This window comes from Mirounga leonina, unplaced genomic scaffold, assembly GCF_011800145.1.
Source record: "Mirounga leonina isolate KUSES-001 unplaced genomic scaffold, KU_Mleo_1.0 Mir_488, whole genome shotgun sequence".
Lineage (NCBI taxonomy): Eukaryota > Metazoa > Chordata > Mammalia > Carnivora > Phocidae > Mirounga > Mirounga leonina.
The window spans coordinates 4523324-4535873 of record NW_023270777.1 but is presented as its reverse complement, the minus strand read 5'-3'; the positions used below and the strand labels follow the sequence as shown (position 1 = coordinate 4535873).

The 12550-nt window shown below is 41.1% G+C and overlaps 1 pseudogene across 1 annotated transcript in view; it reads left to right on the top strand.

Annotated features, from left to right (window-relative positions):
* Positions 1–7541, top strand: part of LOC118000072 — a 27103-nt pseudogene extending 19562 nt beyond the window's left edge. The window contains exons 25-36 of the transcript XR_004676369.1: positions 419–537; positions 665–861; positions 2125–2308; positions 2388–2553; positions 2654–2778; positions 3449–3757; positions 4314–4517; positions 5835–5960; positions 6051–6221; positions 6308–6412; positions 6515–6610; positions 7374–7541. The product of XR_004676369.1 is annotated as a myosin-4-like (transcript). The remainder of the gene's footprint in view (positions 1–418; positions 538–664; positions 862–2124; positions 2309–2387; positions 2554–2653; positions 2779–3448; positions 3758–4313; positions 4518–5834; positions 5961–6050; positions 6222–6307; positions 6413–6514; positions 6611–7373) is intronic.
* The last annotated feature ends 5009 nt before the right edge of the window (positions 7542–12550 follow it).

Sequence of the window (12550 nt, the reverse complement as noted above, 5' to 3'; positions counted from 1 at the left end):
GAAGGAAGAAAGAAAGAAAGAAAAGAAAAGCAAGGTCTTAAAATTCAAAGAAAGCTCACATTTTTTAAAATTTATTTATTTATTTATTTGACACAGAGATAGCGAGAGCAGGAACACAAGCAGGGGGAGTGGGAGAGGGAGAAGCAGGCTTCCTGCTGAGCAGAGAGCCCAATGGGGGACTCGATCCCAGGACCCCAGGATCATGACCCGAGCCGAAGACAGACGCTTAACAACTGAGCCACCCAGGTGCCCCAAAAGCTCACATTTTTGAAAAAGCAAGAAATAATCTTCTCAACCACATCAAAGTTTTTGAGCTATTCTTTTCATCATGGAGTAAGAAGAGTTCTAATGTTATCGTATTCTTTAAATTAGTCATCTAGATGGCAGAACTAAATCATTCACGTTTTGTCTTTCACAGGTGAATCTTCACGACAGCTAGATGAGAAAGAAGCTCTGGTGTCTCAGCTATCACGAGGCAAACAAGCATTTACACAACAGATTGAGGAATTAAAGAGGCAGCTGGAAGAGGAGTCTAAGGTGAGAATTCTCTAATTGAGACTTTCAATCACTTGAACTTTGTAGTGTGACACACTATTGAACTTCACTTACAGAATATCAATGACCAGAACATAAATGTACAATGCACACTTTTTGGTTGGTCCAGGCCAAGAACGCCCTGGCCCACGCCCTGCAGTCTTCCCGCCACGACTGTGACCTGCTGCGGGAACAGTATGAGGAGGAGCAGGAATCCAAGGCTGAGCTGCAGAGGGCGCTGTCCAAGGCCAACAGCGAGGTGGCCCAGTGGAGGACCAAATACGAGACGGACGCCATCCAGCGCACAGAGGAGCTAGAGGAGGCCAAGTATGGGCTCTTAATGATAGAGGCAGAAAGAAAAGTTTAAAGGCAGTGAAGGAAAAATAATAAAAAAAATAATAATATTTCAGGCATGAAGATAGGAGGAATATTTCAGCCTATCTGATTATACAGTGGTGGAAACCACCATCTTCTCCTTACAGACCAGTCACCTCCACTGAAGAATGGGCCAAGACCACAGCTCTCCCCACATTTTGGTCTATTACAAAAATATCTTAAATTTCTTTCCACCAAAATGAATTAAAATTATCAGCATACCCTTTATGAATTAAGTAGAATTAATTTCCTTCAATATAAGGAAAAATGGAGATAGTGGTATATTATTATGAATATTATAATTAACAATAATCAGTTTATCCCTATCTAGAAGTTCAAAATAAGACTATCATACTCTGTCATTTAACTAACAACCAGTATCAATAAACTGATTCACTAATTACACACACTTCTTATGGAATAAAACTCATGGGAGTGACACATGGAAGGGAAATAATCATTATGTTCCCAGTGAAGGAAGCTTCTCTAAATTGCATTTATGTCAGTAGTTGCTAGAATTAAACAGAATGAGGAGGTTTGGCGAGCATTTGCAGAGGGAACACTCCAGTTAAGTGTGAGCTGGTGAAGGAAGCAGTAAGACTTTGGAGGGTATCTGGGAAATATAATTCTAGAATAACATTTGCTGTCTGGGGCATCAGACCCAGAAAGTTAGTGATTAATCATAATCATATGACCTCGTATGCATCACTTTGGGCCACAGTTTCATTTATGAAGAGGACCATGTTAAAAAATGCTTAACGACACTATCCAGTGCTAGCATGCTTTGATGATACGCCTCCGGTTCACAGCTGTCACGTGCTGCTCCCTCAGGTGATGCAGGGAGGGCTATGGTCTTGGCACATTCTTCAGTGGACATGACTGTCTGCAAGGAGAAGATGGTGGTTTCCACCACTGTATAATCAGATAGGCTCATTCATTCTCTCTCTCTCATAATGCATACACCACCGCCACCACGCATACAAAAAGACCTCATGAATATGTTTAACAACCCCTGACATAAAGATAAGAATTCACTAGGGAAAATTAAAGACACAAAATGGGTACTGATAAGACATTTTAGAAAACCTAAACAATTTGTGGACAGAGAAGCAAAGAATCTTGCGGAAAATATGCTTTCCTAGTCAGCAGCTTTATAAAGTTCACTGTCATAGCTCTGAATCTGCTCTTGGTCACTCGCACTGACCAACATTTCAGGAAGAAGCTGGCCCAGCGTCTGCAGGATGCTGAGGAACACGTGGAGGCCGTGAATTCCAAATGTGCTTCTCTAGAAAAGACGAAGCAGCGGCTCCAGAATGAGGTGGAGGACCTCATGCTGGACGTGGAGAGGTCTAACGCCGCCTGCGCCGCCCTGGACAAGAAGCAGAGGAACTTTGACAAGGTGGCCCACAATGACTGGCTTCCTGGGGGAAAGTGGCCTGATTCTTGATCACAGAGGCTTAGTTCTAATGTACTTCCAGGTCCTGGCAGAGCGGAAACAGAAGTATGAGGAAACTCAGGCTGAACTTGAGGCCTCCCAGAAGGAGGCCCGCACACTCAGCACTGAGCTGTTCAAGGTCAAGAATGCCTATGAGGAATCCCTGGATCACCTTGAAACCCTGAAGCGAGAGAACAAGAACTTACAGCGTGAGTCTTTGTAACCATTCTACTTCAAAAGTGGTGGGGAGACATCTTTTCAAGTTTTCATTTTTCTCAACTGAATCTGATATTTTATTATTAACTACAGAGGAGATTTCAGACCTGACGGAGCAGATTGCAGAAGGGGGAAAGCATTTCCATGAATTGGAGAAAGTGAAGAAACAGATAGATCAAGAGAAGAGTGAACTGCAGGCTGCTCTGGAGGAAGCAGAGGTACACGTTCCATTTGCCCAATTATGCATTACAAACAAACTGAAAAATTAATCCCGACTGAGAGCAGCTATCATGCTGCAAAGCTACTGGGGATAACTCCTTAATTCAGTGAGAAATACTGCATTGTTCCTTGGGAAGGCAGAACGAAGAGGCTAAATTAAGATGTATGAAAGTTTGTGGTTTTCTGAATGCCTTCTTCAAGAAAGCATCATATTGTGCAAAACAAACAAGCAGCTCTCTAGGTGACTACCAGGAAAACACCATCAAAAGGCGTGACTGCGGACTGACTGTTCCCCTATCCCAGGAACGTGGGTTCCGCTTGCCCTTCCTGCTCCCAGAGATTGCTCCAAAGACATAGCCTTGAGACAGCGGTTTGGTGTTAAGAACACCTACGTGGTACATGTGACTAAATCTACCTAGGGTCTCTTTGTAAACTTTTAAAATTGGGTGGGCAGATGTGGGATCCATTCATCTTCCCGCCACCCAAAACTAGCCTCTCACATAAGTTCCCTTTGCTGTTATTAAGCTGCCACTACCAAGCTGGAATGGCCTGCCTCTTCCTTTGGTCTTCTCACTGCCCTCCAAGTACAGGGGCCAGTTTCAGATTACACCAGGAAGATCCCGAGAGGATCAAAAGCCAAGAGTAACCTAACTGTTGCTTTTTAAAAAGGGATCTCTTGAGCACGAAGAAGGCAAAATCCTTCGCATCCAGCTTGAGTTAAACCAGGTGAAATCTGAGATTGACCGGAAAACTGCTGAAAAAGATGAAGAAATCGATCAGCTAAAGAGAAACCACATCAGGGTGGTGGAGTCAATGCAGAGCACCCTGGATGCTGAGATCAGGAGCAGGAATGATGCCCTAAGGATCAAGAAGAAGATGGAGGGAGACCTCAATGAGATGGAAATCCAGCTGAACCATGCCAACCGCCAGGCTGCAGAGACAATAAAGAATCTTAGAAACACACAAGGAATACTGAAGGTACACCGGGATAAACACACATGGTGTCATGCAGTCTGGGTGTTAACTGTAATTTATATGCCATAAATCTAAATAACATGGTAATCAGTTGAAAATTATACATACACAGCCAAAGAAGAGCTTACATCTGGAAAGTCTAAAAGTTCACCTTGTCAACTGAAGACACTGCACAAATCACTTCATTTAAATGAAATTCATTTGTATGATATATATAAATATATATACATACATTTTTAAATATACATATCTATATTTGTTTAATATATGTAAAACAACATCATTAGACCAGCTCATCTCTGAGGATGCTTTCTTGATCCAATATTTTATAGCTTTAGCCATGGTTATTTTTTTATGATTTAGAATCTAAAATATAACATCCTGTTCTTTTGAGGAGACCTACTATCCTAGGCTACAAAGAATTTGTCTTTAAAGGAACTTGCAGATTTTCCCTCCCTAATCATACTCTAAGTTATTGAGAACAAAGTGTGTACATGACCGAAATGTGTACTCGCTTTAATGGAAGCATGAGTAAGAGTCTTTGCCTCTTTCTGTGTAGGACACTCAGCTACATTTGGACGATGCCATCAGAGGCCAAGATGACCTTAAAGAACAGCTGGCCATGGTGGAGCGCAGAGCCAACCTGCTGCAGGCTGAGACTGAAGAGCTAAGGGCATCCTTGGAGCAGACCGAGAGGAACAGGAAGGTGGCAGAGCAAGAGCTTCTGGATGCCAGTGAGCGTGTGCAACTCTTGCACACCCAGGTGAGGTTCAGGACTCTGGCTGAGCAAATGGATTCCCTGAAGTTGAAGATAATTTGAGGGGAAAACCTTGGCAAGGATCCCTTCCTGAAGTTCTGGAAAATGTGTATTACTAAGAAGTACTAGGGTCTAGCCAGTTCACGGGTATATTTATGGGCTGACATAATCATGTTGATGTGAAAAAATTTAGAGTTCTAGAAACTTTTTTTAAAAAGCAGAAGGCCTTCTATTAATAACCATATATGTCACATTAGTGGCCATCCTGTCTTTTGCAACTCTAAGCTACAAATCAATAAGCAAGTAAACAGAGGAAAAAGAATAAGCCACCAAGTTATTTTTATGTATCGTGTATGCACATGAAGCTAACTACATGAAAGAAGCTCTTCAATTCAAATTCACAGAGGCCATCATTACTGCTACTCAGCATTTGCTGTTTACAATGCATGTGCTAAAATAAATGGCGGTGTAGCCTCACAAGGCTAATAAGCACCCATTATAGTATGCACTTATTGCCATGAAAAGATGTTCATAATACGTGAAAAGCGCAACTTAAAAATAATATATAAAGCATGATCATTTTTGTTGAAAATATATAGGAAACATCCAGAAGGATAAAAAAAAGTGTTATCACTGGTTATCTCTGTGTACTGAGAGTACAATAATTATTCCTTACCTCTTATTTTGTTAATTTGTATATTCTATTTTTTACAATAAACATACATTATTACATACTTTTTAAAAATTGCAATATAAGGAAATAGCCATCATGGAAATGTTAAAATCACATACTACAAATACTTTTAAATTCAAATTAAAAAACATTTTTCTTACTCATTTTTAGTACCTTGAATTAAATATTTCATACTATCAACTTTCCAAAACATAACATATTCTTGGTTCATTTTAGTACTGATAATGATGCTACTTATGCTCTTTAAATATAAAGCTAATCAAACATGAATGAACTAAAAATTAATAATCCATTTTCCATGAGCTGTGTGGTGCTACATGGTACAGCACTTTAAATTTTTGGGGGGGTCAGGGTTGTGCTTCATGCTTACAAACAGCCACTGATAATAGTTGAACATCTCTGATACCAAAAATCAAATTTTACCTGGAAGAATTTCAGATAATGTTCATTAACAGAAGTATGGATAAAAAGAAGAGAGGGCATAACTCAAGAGTCAACTTTTGATTTGGTGTTTATTCTGAATTTTTCCTGGATCAAGAATTTTTGCCTGTATACACTAGTCAAAATGACAATGTAAACAGAATATAATTAAATGTGCTTCCCTTTCTTTTTTTATTAATTTGAAACAGAACACAAGCCTGATCAACACCAAGAAGAAGCTGGAGACAGACATTTCCCAGATCCAGGGAGAGATGGAGGACACTGTCCAGGAAGCCCGCAACGCAGAGGAGAAGGCCAAGAAGGCCATCACTGATGTGAGCAGAGGGCAACACGGTCCTGGTCAAACTTGAATCCTGATGTGCTAGCTCAGCTCTCTCAACTGGTTTTGTTTTACTGCTCATCAGGCAGCCATGATGGCCGAGGAGCTGAAGAAGGAGCAGGACACCAGCGCCCACCTGGAGCGCATGAAGAAGAACATGGAGCAGACGGTGAAGGACCTGCAGCACCGTCTGGATGAGGCTGAGCAGCTGGCCCTGAAGGGTGGGAAGAAGCAGATCCAGAAACTGGAGGCCAGGGTGGGTCCCCATCACTTCAGTCAATTCCCAACCTGCTCATACAGCTACTTACAGCCAAAGTGCTAAAAGCCTTTGTTCTTTTCCAGGTGAGGGAACTTGAAAATGAGGTTGAAAGTGAACAGAAGCACAACGTCGAGGCTGTCAAGGGTCTTCGCAAACATGAGAGGAGAGTGAAGGAACTCACTTACCAGGTGACCCGCCTTTCCATATTTCTCAGGCCTGCTGCTCTCTCAAGAAAATAAAAATAATGAGTCGTTTTCAAATAACACTATTTGCTACCTCTTTCATTTCAGACTGAGGAGGATCGCAAGAACGTTCTTAGGCTGCAGGACTTGGTGGACAAATTACAAACAAAAGTTAAAGCTTATAAGAGACAAGCTGAAGAGGCTGTGAGTAGCTTCATAATGAGAGAGAAAAGTTCAGGAGAAGGCCTGAACTTTAGGCCTTTGTGGAGCCTGAAGTTTATAGAATTTAAGAGCCTTTCTTTAAGGCAAAAGAGTACAAAATTAGGTATGAAAATGAATATTTGGAATGAAAAAATTTTACCAGTAATTACTGGAGCCTTAGAGATTCAAGTGCATTTCTTCTGAGAACTCTTTAAGCAATTTTCCAGACATGTTAGTACAGAAATGTTTTTTGGTTACAACTCACTTCCCTATCTAGAACACTCCACCACTCCCAGCAATCTCCAGCACTCACAGGGGCTGTGCTAATGAGGGCTCTGAAGTCTAAGCTTTGTTAAATGACTTCACAATAAATCCATCAGAATATTTCTTTTTCATTTGGCTCCTTTCCCATCTTATCATCTTTCTCATCACAAACTTTCCTTAAGGTTCTCTGCACCCAATACTATCACCATGTCTACTTTTTAAAGATTCAGATTCCTGCTACTCTGATCTCCCTGTTGTCATTGTAGCATCTTAAGTTTGCCAGGAAGAGAATCAAGTGAGAGAGACCGAGCAGGGGGCATTGTGAGCCCACACGTTCAGAAGCAACTAGTGGGATGCCTTGCCCCCAAATTGTACATGACCAAATAACAGAACATTTTGCTTTCTCATGTATGAATTAAATCCAGTAGCTGCTCCTAGTAACAAAGGCAGTAACAATCAGAAAATGTCAAATTTTCTCGTTCTCTGAAATTTCTTTTCTCAGGAGGAACAATCCAATGTCAACCTTGCCAAGTTTCGCAAGATCCAGCACGAGCTGGAGCAGGCCGAGGAACGGGCTGACATTGCCGAGTCCCAGGTCAACAAGCTGCGGGTGAAGAGCCGGGAGGTTCACACGAAAGTCATAAGTGAAGAGTAATCCATTCTTATGCTGAAAGGTGACGAAAGAAATGTGCAAAATGTGAAGTTCTTTGTCACTGTCACATGTCACTGTAACATCAAGGCAATAAAATCTGCAGAGAATTTTCCAATCTAAAAATACATGTCTCTCTTAATTACAAGTTCTGTAGTGCTATGAGAACTAATTCATTTCTTCAACGCTTGTGAAGCTCCTAACTGTGCAATCAGATGAGTGTGGTCAGTGAACCAATGTTAACAGAAGGCAAATGTTCTCTGAGGGAATACAAAGGTGGTTAGTGCACCCCCAAATGCATTCAACCAATTCTACTGAGAACCAAGTGTGTGTCTGTACAGAAATGGGTACCAGGGATATGACAGTCATCCCTGCCTCTGAGGAGCTCAAGCCAGCAGGAGTAACAGCAATTCAAAAACAGCTCCTAGAAGATGAGTAGACAGTTATCTGGTAAAAGAGAAACGGAATTGGTCATTCTAAGAAGAGAAAACAAGCATGAGATTTCAGAGTAGTTTGAGCACAGGCCCCAGCCAGAGAGGGAAGGCCTGCCTGTGAAGGGAACAGCCTCCTGTGTGGTGCTGAGGAATCAGGATATGCATGGACCTGGTGAGATTTCATGAGAAAGAGAGCTGACCCATCTCTGGCAGTAGCCCAGAGGATGGAGCTGAGAGGAAAGACCAGAGCCTAGAGACTGCTGAGGCTATGAAAATAACCCAGATTAGGGGTGACAGTGACAGCAACAAACGAGAATGCAGAACGCAAGCAGGCCTCCAATTCTGGTCCAAGGAAAGGACTGGAAGAGCACTGAGGAGTAAATCAGTTTCACGGCCTTCAAACCTCGCAGTTAGCTTGTGATTATACATATTATTTCCTTTTGGGCGAAGTTCTCTTCCTCTGAACCCCTCCAAGAAAAGGGATAGAACCTTTTATTTTTATTCTTATGTTAATCCCCATACATTACATCATTAGTTTTAGATGCAGTGCTCCATGATTCATTGTTTGTGCATAACACCCAGGGCTCCATACAGAATGTGCCCTCCTCAATACCCACCACCAGGCTAACCCATCCTCCCACCCCCCTCTCCTCTAGAACCCTCAGTTTGTATTTCAGAGTCCATCGTCTCTCATGGTTCGTCTCCCCCTCCAATTTCCCCCCCTTCACTCTATCCCTCCTGCCAGCTTCTTCTTCTTCTTTTTTCTTTTTTCCTTAACATATATTGCATTATTTGTTTCAGAGGTACAGATCTGAGATTCAAAAGTCTTGCACAATTCACAGCGCTTACCAGAGCACATACCCTCCCCAGTGTCTATCACCCAGTCACCCCATCCCTCCCACCCCAACCCTCACTCCAGCAACCCTCAGTTTGTTTCCTGCGATTAAGAATTCCTCGTATCAGTGAGGTCATATGATACATATCTTTCTGTGTTTGACTTATTTCGCTCAACATAATACCCTCCAGTTCCATCCATGTCATTGCAAATGGCAAGATCTCATTCCTTTTGACAGCTGCATAATATTCCATTGTATATATATATCACATCTTCTTTATCCAGTCATCTGTCGATGGACATCTTGGCTCTTTCCACAGTTTGGCTATTGTGGACACTGCTGCTATAAACATTGGGGTGCACGTACCCTTTCGGATCCCTACTTTTGTATCTTTGGGGTAAATACCCAGTAGTGCAACTGCTGGGTCATAGGGTAGCTCTATTTTCAACTTTTTGAGGAACCTCCATACAGTTTTCCAGAGTGGCTGCACCAGCTTGCATTCCCACCAACAGTGGAGGAGGGTTCCCCTTTCTCCGCATCCCCGCCAACATCTGTCGTTTCCTGACTTGTTAATTTTAGCCATTCTGACTGGTGTGAAGTGGTATCTCATTGAGGTTTTGATTTGGATTTCCCTGATGCCGAGCAATATTGAGCACTTTTTCAACCGTCTGTTGGCCGTCTGGATGTCTTCTTTGGAAAAATGTCTGTTCATGTCTTCTGCCCATTTCTTGATTGGATTCTTTGTTCTTTGGGTGTTGAGTTTAATGAGTTCTTTATAGATTTTGGATACTAGCCCTTTATCTGATATGTCATTTGCAAATATCTTCTCCCCTTCTCTTAGTTGTCTTTTGGTTTGGTAGACTGTTTCCTTTGCTTTGCAAAATCTTTTTATCTTGATGAAGTCCCAATAGTTCATTTTTGCCCTTGCTTCCCTTGCCTTTGGCAATGTTTCTAGGAAGAAGTTGCTTCGGCTGAGGTCAAAGAGGTTGCTGCCTGTGTTCTCCTTTAGGATTTTGATGGACTCCTGTCTCACATTGAGGTCTTTCAACCATTTGGAGTCTATTTTTGTGTGTGGTGTAAGGAAATGGTCCAGTTTCATTCTTCTGCATGTGGCTATCCAATTTTCCCAACACCATTTGTTGAAGAGACTGTCTTTTTTCCATTGGACATTCTTTCCTGCTTTGTCAAAGATGAGTTGACCATAGAGTTGAGGGTCCATTTCTGGGCTCTCTATTCTGTTCCATTGATCTATGTGTCTGTTTTTGTGCCAGTACCATACTGTCTTGATGATGACAGCTTTGTAATAGAGCTGGAAGTCCGGAATTGTGATGCCGCCGGCTTTGCTTTTCTTTTTCAACATTCCTCTGGCTATGTGGGGTCTTTTCTGGTTCTATACAAATTTTAGGATTATTTGTTCCATTTCTTTGAAAAAAGTGGATGGTATTTTGATGGGGATTGCATTGAATGTGTAGACTGCTCTAGGTAGCATTGACATCTTCACAATATTTGTTCTTCCAATCCATGAGCATGGAACGTTTTTCCATTTCTTTGTGTCTTCCTCAATTTCTTTCATGACTATTTTATAGTTTTCTGAGTACAGATCCTTTGTCTCTTTGGTTAGATTTATTCCTAGGTATCTTATGGTTTTGGGTGCAATTGTAAATGGGATCGACTCCTTAATTTCTCTTTCTTCTGTCTTGTTGTTAGTGTATAGGAATGCCACTGACTTCTGTGCATTGATTTTATATCCTGCCACTTTACTGAATTCCTGTATGAGTTCTAGCAGTTTTGGGGTGGAGTCTTTGGGGTTTTCCACATAAAGTATCATATCATCTGCAAAGAGTGAGAGTTTGACTTCTTCTTTGCCGATTTGGATGCCTTTGATTTCTTTTTGTTGTCTGACTGCTGTGGCTAGGACTTCCAATACTATGTTGAATAGCAGTGGTGATAGTGGACATCCCTGCCGCGTTCCTGACCTTAGGGGGAAAGCTCTCAGTTTTTCCCCATTGAGAATGACATTCGCTGTAGGTTTTTCATAGATGGCTTTTATGATATTGAGGTATGTACCCTCTATGCCTATACTCTGAAGAGCTTTGATCAAGAAAGGATGCTGTACTTTGTCAAAAGCTTTTTCTGCATCTATTGAGAGGATCATATGATTCTTGTTCTTTCTTTTGTTAAGGTATTGTATCACATTGATTGATTTGCGGATGTTGAACCAACCTTGCAGCCCAGGGATAAATCCCACTTGGTCGTGGTGAATAATCCTTTTAATGTACTGCTGGATCCTATTCGCTAGTATTTTGGTGAGAATTTTTGCATCCATGTTCATCAGGGATATTGGTCTGTAATTCTCCTTTTTGATGGGGTCTTTGTCTGGTTTTGGGATCAAGGTAATGCTGGCCTCATAAAATGAGTCTGGAAGTTTTCCTTCCATTTCTATTTTTTGGAACAGTTTCAGAAGAATAGGTATTAATTCTTCTTGAAATGTTTGGTAGAATTCCCCCAGGAAGCCATCTGGCCCTGGGCTTTTGTTTTTTGGGAGATTTTTGATGACTGCTTCAATTTCCTTAGTGGTTCAGGTTTTCTATTTCTTCCTGGTTCAGTTTTGGTAGTTGATACATCTCTAGGAATGCATCCATTTCTTCCAGGTTATCTAATTTGCTGGCATAGAGTTGCTCATAATATGTTCTTATAATTGTTTGTATTTCTTTGGTGTTGGTTGTGATCTCTCCTCTTTCATTCATGATTTTGTTGATTTGGGTCATTTCTCTTCTCTTTTTGATAAGTCTGGCTAGGGGTTTATCAATCTTGTTAATTCTTTCAAAGAACCAGCTCCTAGTTTCGTTGATCTGTTCTACTGTTCTTTTAGTTTCTATTTCATTGATTTCTGCTCTGATCTTTATGATTTCTCTTCTCCTGCTGGGTTTAGGCTTTATTTGCTGTTCTTTCTCCAGCTCCTTTAGGTGTAGAGTTAGGTTGTGTACTTGAGACCTTTCTTGTTTCTTGAGAAAGGCTTGTATTGCTATATACTTTCCTCTTAGGACTGCCTTTGCTGCATCCCAAAGATTTTGAATCGTTGTGTTTTCATTTTCATTGGTTTCCATGTATTTTTTTTAATTCTTCTTTAATTTCCTGGTTGACCCATTCATTCTTCAGTAGGATGCTCTTTAGCCTCCATGTATTTGAGTTCTTTCTGACTTTCCTCTTGTGATTGAGTTCTAGTTTCAAAGCATTGTGGTCTGAAAATAGGCAGGGAATGATCCCAATCTTTTGGTACCGGTTGAGACCTGATTTATGACCTAGGATGTGATTGATTCTGGAGAATGTTCCATGGGGACTAGAGAAGAATGTGTATTCCGTTGCTTTGGGATGGAATGTTCTGAATATGCCTGTGAAGTCCATTTGGTCCAGTGTGTCATTTAAAGAGGGATAGAACTTCTTAGATAATTCCTAATTTCTACATACAAGTCTACTTACCAAGCCCAAGAAGCCTGATTTTTCTCAGTACCATACCTATTTTAAGGAGGAATCAGAAAGGGAATTGATTTGTTAATATCAAAAAGAATGTGACTGAGATTATACCATAGCCATTGCCAGAGTGGTCTTTTCTTTGATACTTTTTTAAAACTTACCGTTTGGCTTCATTGTGTAAGATATTTTAAAAATAAGGTAACAGAATCCCAATTCATTCTTTTATGGTGGTGGATATCCCTTCCTAACAAGGTGGCTGCTTCAGGAATCTCCTTCCCCAGTGTGA